A 12,218-nucleotide genomic window follows, 5' to 3' on the forward strand; every position below is an offset into this window, starting at 1 on the left:
AATTACATTAGTAATTACCAAATATGATTACAATAAGTACGCAATTACAGATTTGTTTTCACTAAATGGTCTATAATGCGCAAGCACCGAATTTTGATTTAAAAACATGAGCCTATAAATGCAGAATCCAAAGTAGGAGAAAAGGTTGAATTCAATTTCTAATTGAGTGAGAAATGTAAGCAAACAAAAGCAAACGATACCTCTTGATAGTTTCCAAGGGGCATCACAATAGAAAACATTCTTATCAGGATAGGGTGAGGTGAAAATTGCAGGCTTAACAAAAGGATAACAACAGGGACATAAGTTTAGGAGCTAATGCAGTCTATATACCATATTCACCAAGTATAATAACTATATCCAGTGGCAAGTCTTTTAGCTGGAAAATAAGGAATTTCACCTTAGAATTCAGTAAACCTGCAAAACAAGAGAAGATAAAGCAGAGTAATTTTCTTGTTGCGGAACTTCAAGAATTCTATCAAACCATCCAGGAGAAAGCACACAACATATTTCCAACAATTCCAGGCTTCCATCCATGTCACTAGATTGTACCTGTAGGCTGTAGCCAAAGAAGAAAAAGAAATATGACCATCCCCCTTTACAAAGATAATCCCATTTTAAATAAACAATGCAATCCATATTCAATATTATCCAATAAGAGTAAGATCTAACCTAAACAATATTCATATTTTCTCTAAAAAAGTAAGATTTAACCCAACTCATATTCATTTTTGCCACTAAAAAATTGAGATTTAACCTTTTTGTACATAAAAAATGAGTGAGTATGAGTTACATGGTGATTTCATGCTAAAAAGTGGTCAGAAAATTAGGTTGAGACCAAATTTTGCTAATTTGAATTTGTAAAGGGTATAAAGTTAATATTTTAAAAGTAAAGGATAAAAAAATTTATTTGACGAAATATGAGGGACATTTTGAATAATTTTTTCAAATTACAAATATACTGATAGAAAGACTGAAAATTCAAAAGTAGGATAAAGATTTTTAATGAAAGTGAAAAGTTTCGAATGCAAGATCTGCCCGTGGGTACTATCCAACCTATCTCGCTTCCCCTTATGCATTTGTATTTGGGGAACTAGTAATGTTCATTAATTTTATTTAAAAAAATGGTAAGATGTGGTGAATTTACCACAGCATCCCGAATAGTTCGGCAGGAGAAAAGTTAATTATAATTTAGTCCTTAGGTTGTCTAATTTTTCAAAAGAAATACCTCAACTTCCTGGGTAGCAGTAGTCACCAGCTCCATCATGGACTGCAGCTGGCCACCGGAAGAAGGGCAGGAATGGTTGCAGGACAGTTCACGTCCAAGATTTGACCCAAAAAAATTGTACGGTCCATATCTTATATTGTACCTCGTTTTTAACAACATATGTGGGACTCACAAAATTTTGTTCTAGAATTACACGTTATTGAAAATAAGTTACAACATATACAAACAGAGTTACACCGTGTGCAAAATACACATAACCTTCAGGAATGGTTGCAAGAGCAACCGTTCCTGCCCTTGGTCCCTGGCCACCACCTCTGATGAGGTTTTTCTTATAGACAAAATATATCATTCGACTTATTTTATTTTTCAAGGAATAAGAATGGGACATTCAACTTGAAAATGGGTGTGGCACTGCCAATTAAGGCCAAACTCATTGTGCTCTGTCATATCTAAGCATGCCAATGAATCGAATCTTAGTCTGATCCAATCCAGACCTAACATACTTTTTATGGGTTTGAATTTAATTTTTCTAAGTTAGATGTAAACCATATGAGCGGATCACGAATTTGGATAGGATTTGATTTTTTATGACAATGCCCAAATCTAGAACCAACCTAAACTCTACCCAAACCTATGTGTGTGTATAGAATTAGTTGATAATAGTTCTTTCTTTGGATTTATAATACTCCTCAACTTCTTGAATATTAATTTTATTATTTGAAAATAAAAATTAGATGATATTTATATTGTCTTTGAGTTTTATATATTTTTAATACCTTTATCTTAGTTATCCACTGTATATTGAGAAAGATACTTACGTACGGATACCTAGTGGACATCCAAACTCATGAGATTCTAATCCCGAGTTTTCCCTCTAAATTCGTAAAGGTCTAGGTCTAAAATTGGGTAGTGAATCTAGATCAAGAATCCCATACCCACTGACATGCTTAATTATAATCACCTAAAAATCACGTTCGACTCGCCGAGTCCTATAAGATCTATATAAAAAATCTTTGGCTTAGACAGTAGAATTTTACTTGCAGAGCAAGTCCTTTTTTTTTTTTTTTCCCCAAACGGCAACGTTTCATTCACTTGTAGAGCAAGTCCAAATGCAACAAAATTTATACCAAAATCCTCTTATCACCATAATTTTACTTGCAAAGCAAGTCCAAATGCAACAAATTTTATACCAAAACCCTCTTGTCAAAGAGCAAAATAATGGATTTACTATTTTGCACGAGAATGGGTCGGGCAGGCCGAGGCGGCTCTCTCTTCTTCTCCATTTTCCTTTCCTTTTTAGTTTTTTGGTTTCTCCAGAAAAAGCAGTGATTATGGAAACCAAGATTGATGCTCGTGTCGTGGCAGGCTATTCCGAGAATAGCAGCCTTATTAATCGTTAGCCTTGCTCTACCACTACTTCACTAGCTGCTCACAGCCAAGGTCATTTATGTAAATTAGCATTTCGGATGCTAATTGATATAACATGAATAGTGACAAATTCCTCAATTTCAAATTTATCAAAAGTTATATATACTCCACTTACAAATATCTAATATTCCAACCTTCCTATTACTATTTTCCTAATTTTCCCTCAAACTTTCCCTAATAATTACTCAATACCAAGTGGCCCAGACCCACTCTACCAAGTGTAATTACTCAATAATTTTTTTTTAATAAATAGTATATCCTCTTAATTACTGCTTAAAAAAAAAACAAAATGACTGAACAATACAAATAACATATGAAGTTTAATAGATGAACACACATTTAGATTTAGTACCCCAGATGAAGTATATGTTATCTATTTACAATTATTTTCATGAAAATTCCAAAAGAAAAGAGGATCGTTTTTTTTTTATTGAGGGTTAGCTTCTTGTTTATATCACAATCATTGTCGTTCTTGCTGCTTCAGCTAGCTCAAGTACTTTCTTAATGAAAAGGCAAACCAATCCTTAATTTGTTCCTTGCGTGTTTAGATAATAAATTGTATAAACCTATTGACAAGTTTGTTTTAAATATACATAACTCTTCTTTTTCAATAATCAATTTTAGGAAAAAAAAAAAGTTATCAATTCTTGATATATAGCTATAAAAGTAAATGCAGAATTGAAATATGGAAGTATATTATACGTTGCACCAATTTAGGTGCGCCAGTAAATATTAAACTTTTCCAAAATTTCATTTTTCCCGGTACATATACCTTTTTTCTTGTCACCCGCGACACTTGTTAAAGTGCTCAATTGAACCATTCTACCTGTTTGGTGGGTTAAAAGAGACGGCAATCGATGAATGATTGAAATGCTAGCCTAGTTTTTATAAAGGCAAAATTGTTCAAAACATTTCGTCAAATGAAGTTTTTCGTCCTTCGCTTTTAGAATGGTAATTTTATGTCTCTTACAAAATTGAATCAGTAAAATTTAGTCCCAATCTAAGTTTTAAATACTTTTTACCCTAAATTCATCACGTGGCCTATGCGTTGTCATTGTTTTAGGGAAAGAAAATGTTAAATTTCATTTGTAATTAAACAAATGACCTAATTCATATTTAAATTTGTCCCTAAAAAGTAGGCTCTAACCTGAATTATATTCCTTTTTTTCTAAAAAAAAATGAAATTTGACTCGATCCGTATTCATTTTTGCCATTGAAAATGTGAAATATGACCTTTAATTTTGTGTATTAAAAAAAATGACTGCCTATGAGTCACATGGTGAAAGTGATTGAAAACATAGGTTGAGACCAAATTTTAATAACTTAAATTTATTAGGGATGTAAAGTTACCATTTTAAAAATGAAGAACGAAAAAATTCATTTAGTAAAATATAAGGAAATTTTTGAACAATTTTCCATTTTATGAATGAAATGTTAAAATGTGGTGGTGGAACTTAATGGGCGTAAATGACATCATTGGAGCTGAATATTATTTTGGATCAAGGTCTAAGTATTTTGCAGGTATCAAGCCCAATGAATTTATTTTACGGCTAGAGCCTTGTTATCCTTTTTTTTTCATAAGAAAAGAAATTATTTTATTGATGAACTTGTTGGAATTCATCGCACACCAATTGCTTAACAAAATTTGGAAATGAGTTCTGTAGAGAATCATCTAGATCGTTGACTTTAACATAATGCGCCAAGCAAGGTTTTGAAACCCAACCCGGACCACCCGATTGAACCCGTTGAATCATCGATCGGGCTGCTAGGAGGGTCAGATTATGTGTCAAACCCAAAGGGATTAAAAAACCACCCAGTCAACTTTTGTTATGATCATTGACTTTTGTGAAAGCAATTAGCCCAGATGGTTTGACAGTTGGATTGTTGAATCAAAACGGTTTTCATTAAACCGGCCGATTCCTTGCCCAACTTTAATTAACACAAAAAAATTTAAATTTAGTCAACTAATCTCATTCAATGACATTCCAAAAATAAACCTTACCAATTACCCATGCATAATTGTCTCCAATTAGTTAGGTATTAACAATTATTACCTTATTTCTACTCCTCATTCTCTTTCTCTCTCATAATGATATTTTAACTTTTGTCTAACATTTATTGCATATAGTATATTAATTAAGTTAACTCTTTAGTGCATTTCAATTGTTTGTCATTGCCTTCTATTTATTTTTATTCCTGTCTTATAAACTACTATTATATAATTTAGGAAAATTAAAGATGTAAATAATAATGCTATTCTATATTTCGTTTACCTTTTACTTATAAAAGTTATTCTTGAATTTCAAACAAGTAATACATAAAAGATTAGAATAAGGATTGAAGTGATTTTTTAAACGTTATTATTGAAGTTTCTACAAGTATTTGCATATTTTTAGATGTATAATATTTATTAATAATATTTATGATATATTTATAACGTCACGAGTTAATAATGGTTTGCCCAATGATTGAACTAGTGACCCTTGACCGAATCATTTTTTCGGATCAATGAATGGTTTGGGTTTCAAAACCTCAGTGCCAAGCATCCCGGTGATGGGAATTGGGCAATTGGGTAGGGTAGGTTGTATGTGTGCATATATAATCTAATTGGTTATAAACATACATATATAATTTAATTAGTTATTATTAACATACATATATATGTATAAACATATACATACATACATATATATAATTTAATTAGTTATAAATGGATTATTAGTTATATGTAATATATATTGTATGTTAGCATATATAACATCAATAATTATACATGTATGCTAATAAAAATTATTAACTAGTTATACTAAATTTACTAATACATTTACATTAAATTCCTAATGGCAATTGAAGAAGGAAAATGAAGACTTGATGACTAATGGCATGTTTTGGTAGAATGATTGTTTAAATTCAAAAGTGATAACGGGACTACTTTAGTTGTATTTATTTCATCATATTAGAATGTATTCAAATAACTTTTGTTTGATGTTTTTGTGAATTTTAATTGTAAAATTACAATGGATAATAATTTGATTATGTGTTGGTATTTTAAATACTTGATTTTTTACAAAATTTTGATTACAATATAATAATATGACAAATTTTTAATAGCACCACGGGTGGGCAGGTGCGAGGGTGGGGCATGGGAGACTAGTGGGCAGCGGGGCGGGAGGTGGGCGAGAGTCCCCCCCCCCCTTCCTAATCCCATGCACATATTGTGCACAATCATTTCTTGAAAAAGCATTTAGTTTAAAAGTTAGCTTTCTCGGAGATTTTGCAGCATATTTTGAAGTTTGAACACAACAGACCACTCAAATATCATTTTATTTCTTTTAATTTTTTTTATAGATACGAAATTTAAATGCCATTCAAGTTAACTTGATTAGTTGACAAATCAAGTTCGAACGAATTTTTATTTAATTAAATTCGATTTAAATATCAAATAATTTGGTTCATCTTTCAACCCTAATCACTGATTTGGTTAGTTTTTTACGGTTTTGATTGTTTTTTGATCAAAACGATTTCTTACTTCTAAGTAGTTCGGGAAGAAAGCCAATTCATGATCAAACCGGTCGGACTGTCCGATTATTCCTAGTCTAATAACACTGGTTTTTGTTTTAGTTGACCCATTGAACTTCTAGAAGTAATTGATAAGATAATTGCATCTATTTACTTGGGTAAAAGAGACAACCTCAGCGCACATGAGCTACACACTACGTTCGTGGGGATATGTTCGTCATTTTGTATGTATATAAAAAATAGTATAGTGGGCAAAATGAGACTACAAAAAGTTAGTGATTGGAAACGCACTTTTTCTTTTTGAAATTTCCTAGAAACTAAAATAAATCAGAAACGGAAATTCATTAGAAAAAGGCTACAAAATAAAAGATTCTTGTGATTCTAATTTTTTGCAAAAATAATACAAATATTCAACAAGAAATAACTAGATTTATATTTTTAAAAAATAGTCACTACAAAAAGATTTCAAAAATTCTGTATTAGTAAACAAGTAAAGAAGAATAAACTATGGTATTTCCATTTATTTTCAAAAGTTACTTATTTATTATTCTTTTTTTATCCACCAATGTAATTTTTTTAAAGGTAAATTAGGTTTGCTAATCTGCCCTACCTTGCAGTCACAAATTAGAAAATTTCAAACTAAAAAAGGATTTACAAGCAATAATCGCCAAAACACAATAATAATAGGATGAGGGAAAGAAAAGGAGCACAAACCAAGATTCACAGCGTCTAACAGCAAGGGAAAGGTTGAGTTCGGTGGTAAGATGGGAAGGATTATAAGTAAAAACTTTTGAATTCAAAATCTCCCACTTTCCAAAAAAAAAAAGTCTAACAACAATAGAAAAGGGAGAAAAAACAAAACTTGCACCAAATAAAATTAAAAAAAAAAGGATTAACAAAGAGAGGCAATAACACCACCATGCTATAATACAAATCCTAGTTGGAAAATAGCTGCCTGCTATATATAGAATTGAAGTAATAAAATTCCTTGCCATCAGAAAGGGTGCAAAGAAAGAAAAGTGGAACATCAAGAAGAAGTGGTAGATCTTTATCAAAACAAGAAAAGTATCAGGTCTATTGAGGTATAATTTCTAGTAAACTATAGGATAGTTTGGATAGTGAGTTATTTGCTTGATTTTATTTGCTTGCATCATCAACACATTTTTCAATTATTTTTTTTATTTCACATATATCACATCAAAAAAGTACTATAGTATATCTTCTTCATTATTTAATCAACTATTTCTAGAGCAGTTGGCCATCAAGAGAGATTTAAAAGTCTATTTGGATATATTCCTTGGCCTACATTCTAATATCCAAGCATTTTCTGGAAATACGCACCCGTCTAGATCGATAGTGATTTATCGGATTCCTCTTGACCTTTTTAGATCCCCCTCCCCCTAGTGTAGAGTAGGAGTAGTTGTAACATAAAATCTATTTTACCGACCAAAAGAAAAATATCCTCTTCATTATTTAATTTGTGTTGTTTTAACTAGCCACAGTTCTTTAACTCTACGAAGACAAACAAAAAAAAAAAGTTGTTAGAAGATTACCTTGAATTCTTGACCAGATTTATCAATTGATTGGAATTTTTGCCGATTTCTATTGGAAGGAATACTTAAAAGAAGCTTAAAAGGGCCTTGGCCCAATGCCTAAGACTCAAAATCAAGTTGCTTAATGCAGTTGATGTCGCAAAAACACAAGTGTACAGCTCCACACTAACAAGAGTGGCTGGAATGGGCTTCTTCACTGATCATATGATCTCTTCAGCATATCACTCGTCACCAAATTGCTCGGTCGCATACACTACCATGTCGAAGGCTCAGGTATGCCTGGCAGCTTGCCTTCTAACATAGCCGCCACTGTAAACAGAGTTGCGTTTTGTGGAACTTTAGCTTGCCAGCTCTTCTTGGCTGGCTTGGGGATAAAAGGGGTCGCAAAAACGTCTATGTCGTGACACTGTTGACCATGGTTTAAGCTCCCTTTTTTCAGGACTTTCCTTTGGACGTGATCCAAAAGCTGTCCTGGAAACCCTTTGCTTTTGGCGATTTTGGCTTGGTTTTGCTATTGGATGCAATTATCCACCTTCTGCAACAATTATGTCAGTATATGCGAACAAGAAGACTCGTGGCTATTTTATAGCGGCAGTGTGTGCTATGCAGGGATTTGGAATATTATGTGCCGGTATTTTTGCAATGATGATCTAGCGATTTTCAATGCAAGGTTTAAGGCTCCATCTTATGCAATTGATCCCCATGGCTCTACTGTTGCTCAAGCAGATTATGTTCGGAGGATAGTTCTGATGGCCGGGGCAATTCCTGCTTTGCTGACTTACTATTGGAGGATAAAGATGCGAGAAAACTACACGATACACGGCTCTGGTTGCCAAGAATCAAAAACAAGATGCAGCAGACATGTCTAAGGTTCTACAGGTTGATTTAGAGTGAGAAGAAGTAATTGTGGAAGAAAAAAGCTCAAAATTCAGAAACTGAAACTAGAATTGGGACTGGAACTGGAACTGGATTTGATTTATTCACCAAGGGGTTTCTTCGTCATGGGCTTCACTTGCTTGGTACAAAAACCACACGGTTCTTTCTTGACACTGCATTTTACAGTAAAAATCTATTCCAGAACATGGTTCAAAGTCGCTGTTATGGTCGTAGTCGCAGTTTGGACCGTTCTATATTAGTCTCGACCTATCGATCACGATCTCGATGAGATGCAAATTTTGAAGCATTTAATATTCTAAAAATTGTTAATAATATTTAAAAATATACTAAACAAAAATAATTAACAAAATTAACAAAAGAAAATTTGTAAAATGTAAATTTGTGAATTGATTTGGGATGACTTGGATAGACTCGGCTAAGACTATCCGTATCGAAAAGTTCTCTCAACCGAGTTCTTGGTAACTCGGCCGATTCGTCTCGGTCTCGGCCAAGACTTTGAACCATGTTCCAGAAGGATATCTTCAGCTTAATTGGATGGCTTCCTCCAGCCAAGACTATGAATGCAGTTCATGAAGTCTACAAGATTGCCAGGCTCAAACTCTGATTGCCCTTTTTGGCTGCGAACAACCGCTGAACTCAAACAGGAAATCATATAGGCTTTGTGGTGGTGCTATGCGCGTTAACTTTCTTCTTTGCGAATTTTAGACCTAATGCAACCGCATTTGCTGTTCCAGCTGAGATCTTCCCGGCAAGGCTACGAACAACGTGCCATGGGATATCGGCTGCATCTGGAAAGTTAGGAGCAATTGTGGGTGGAATTGGATTCTTGTATTTGTCTCAAAACAAAGCCAAGGCCGGGACGGCTGCAGGATATCGTCCGGGCATTGGAATGAGGAACTCACTCAATGTTTTGGCAGTTATCAACCTTTCTGGCGCACTTTTCACTCAACCTATTGGAATGTTTTGTAAACAGAAACCCATTGATTGTACGTAAAAACTCGATCGTGCAAGTACCAGACTTCAATCATTTGTCTAGTAGTGCTTATAAAAACTCGTTGAGAGCTATTGGTCCAACATCAATAGATTATTTAGGTATGTCTAGTCAGCAATTGTTAAAGGGGGCATCAAGTGTGATTTTTTTTTTTTTTTTTTTTTGATAAAAGTATAATTAGTTTGAGAAAATACCTAATGCTAGAGTATGGTTTATACAAGGGCATGCATTAACATTAGAGACTACTATTAGAGATGGAATTTGTCGAGGTGGCCTTGGTTTGGTAACTGAAATTGAAAGTTCATTGAAGACTTCTAAATCCAACGATTATATTTGAGAAAAAACCGTGGATGGGTTTAGCAATTACCACCCTGAAATACAAGTCCATGTTCACCAATAAATTCCCATGACTCACGTATTCAATCATAATGGAACTAAATCAACCTCAAAACTTGCTAATAAAAGTCAATTGCCTGGAGATAATCTACTCCACAGTCATGCAAATTACAGTCCAGCTACATCAAATACCTTTTTCTCCTTGCGTTGTTCTAATGCAAATTAACTAAGGATTAGATAAAGAGAAAGCTAAGAGTTTTTTTTTTTTTTTTCTTTTGGTGTCTTTATGTGTGTGTGTGTGTGTTTTTTTTTTCTTTTCCCCTCAACGGTTACCAACTCTTTTCTAGCTAATAGCCATTCCTACTTCCATTAATTGACAAAGACAAAAGGTTTTGTGACTAACTACTGAATTCATACTTATCTCCTTCTTAGGAATTGCAAACTTATGACTTTAGTTAATTCAATTAAAAAAAAAAAAGACTTTAGTTAATTCATGCTTATCATTTCTTGTTTTTATCTCTTCCTAGTAAAGTCATCAGGTTATACCTCTGCTATAATTTATCATAAATTTGGAAGTCTGGTAACTAGTTACCGTTTGATACAAAGATTAGTGGTCTAACAACTTCTAGTTTTAATTTTTTTTTTTTTATCAGGAGAGGGATGGAATTTAAGAAATGGGGAAGGAGAAAGGAGATTTAAACTCGAGACGATCTAAATCCTACTTCCAATTTTAATAATGCATAATAACTTGTACAATTAACAAATTTCATTTTCCCAACACAAGCAATAGCAAATTTTAAACATATATATTTGAATTTTGAAGATGGGGTGTCACATGATATATTTACTTGTTATTTTGTTGTTAATTTTTTATCACTCCTGTCCACCAATTTATTTACATGTATTTAAATTATATAATTGTCACGTTGAATATGCTTTGCACGTACGTAACACGTAGTCTGTTATACTATAAATTTTGTGATTATTACAAATATGGAAAATACGTAAACAAACAATGCCAATATTAAATAATGAATTAAACCATATTAAAAGTTTGTTCCAAATATACAATAAATAATCGTGGCAAAGGTAAACAAGTAGCTATTCCAATGTTAGAAGGGAAGGAGGATTTTTTGAAAATGGCTAAGTAGGGAAAACACAAAAAATAAGAAAAAGAGAATGCAAATAAATTACAACAAGGGTCATTTTTTTAACATATTAAAATGAGTGTCAAGTACCGATAAAAGACAGTTCATTGGAGTAAAGTACAATTAAAGCTAAAGTTAAAGGAGGTTTTACTGCATCTAAACTCTTATATTAATATAAGATTTTAATCGTATATTGCTTATAACAAAACAAAAATATCCTTTAACATGTTAATCACTAGAGTCAGCTTAATGGTCAGTTGAGGGCTCTTACAGTCTTTCCCACTGTCAAATTTAGAGTTCAAATTCTGTGCTTGACAATTGAGGATTATACACACACACATACATACATACATACATATATATATGGGTGGGTATATATATAAATATTTCCTTAAAAATTCCGTCTAATGGGGTACAGTTTATAGAGGCTAAGTGCTAATTTTTTTTATAAAAATTAAGCTAAATTAGAAAAGAGCCTACACACAAAGGAACAATAAAGTAAATTTGACGTATTTTAATCATCTTGGGTTATCCCATATTTGGTTGCATTTTATATATGAGATGATACATTCTAACTAATCGAATTAATCTCCTATTCATGGAATAAAATAATCCCATGGAGGAGGTGGTATTAGTCATCCCTGGATGACTAAGAGATAGGATGATGCAATTTTAGACTAATATATCCTTACAAATAAGATAAATTTATACTCTCATAATTATATAACCTTACCTTTACATGATAATATAACATGAATGGACTAATTTGCCACTACTAATTAATCTAAAATTTTTTGACTAATTTGCCCCTACTACTAACAGAACAATATTTGGACTAATTTGCCATTACGAATTATACAAATTCATACTGAAAATTATATAATGAAACCCTCACACAATAATATGATAATAAATGGACTAATTTGCACCTACTAATTATACTAAATTTCTCAACTAATTTGCCCCTATTCATTATTTTAAATTTTTGACAAATTTACCCCAATTAATTAATTTAAATTTTTTGACTAGTTTGTCCCTACTTACATCATAATAAAAGGACTATGTTGCCCTTACTAATCTGATTTTCTCAATCAAATTCTATATAAGTTCAAGCTCAACCC

The 12,218-nt window shown here is 32.5% G+C and overlaps 1 pseudogene; it reads left to right on the plus strand.

Annotated features, from left to right (window-relative positions):
- The first annotated feature begins 4,120 nt into the window (after positions 1 to 4,120).
- On the plus strand, positions 4,121 to 9,616 carry LOC140016551 (inorganic phosphate transporter 1-4-like; annotated as a pseudogene).
- The last annotated feature ends 2,602 nt before the right edge of the window (positions 9,617 to 12,218 follow it).

This window comes from Coffea arabica, chromosome 11c (genome assembly GCF_036785885.1).
Source record: "Coffea arabica cultivar ET-39 chromosome 11c, Coffea Arabica ET-39 HiFi, whole genome shotgun sequence".
NCBI lineage: Eukaryota > Viridiplantae > Streptophyta > Magnoliopsida > Gentianales > Rubiaceae > Coffea > Coffea arabica.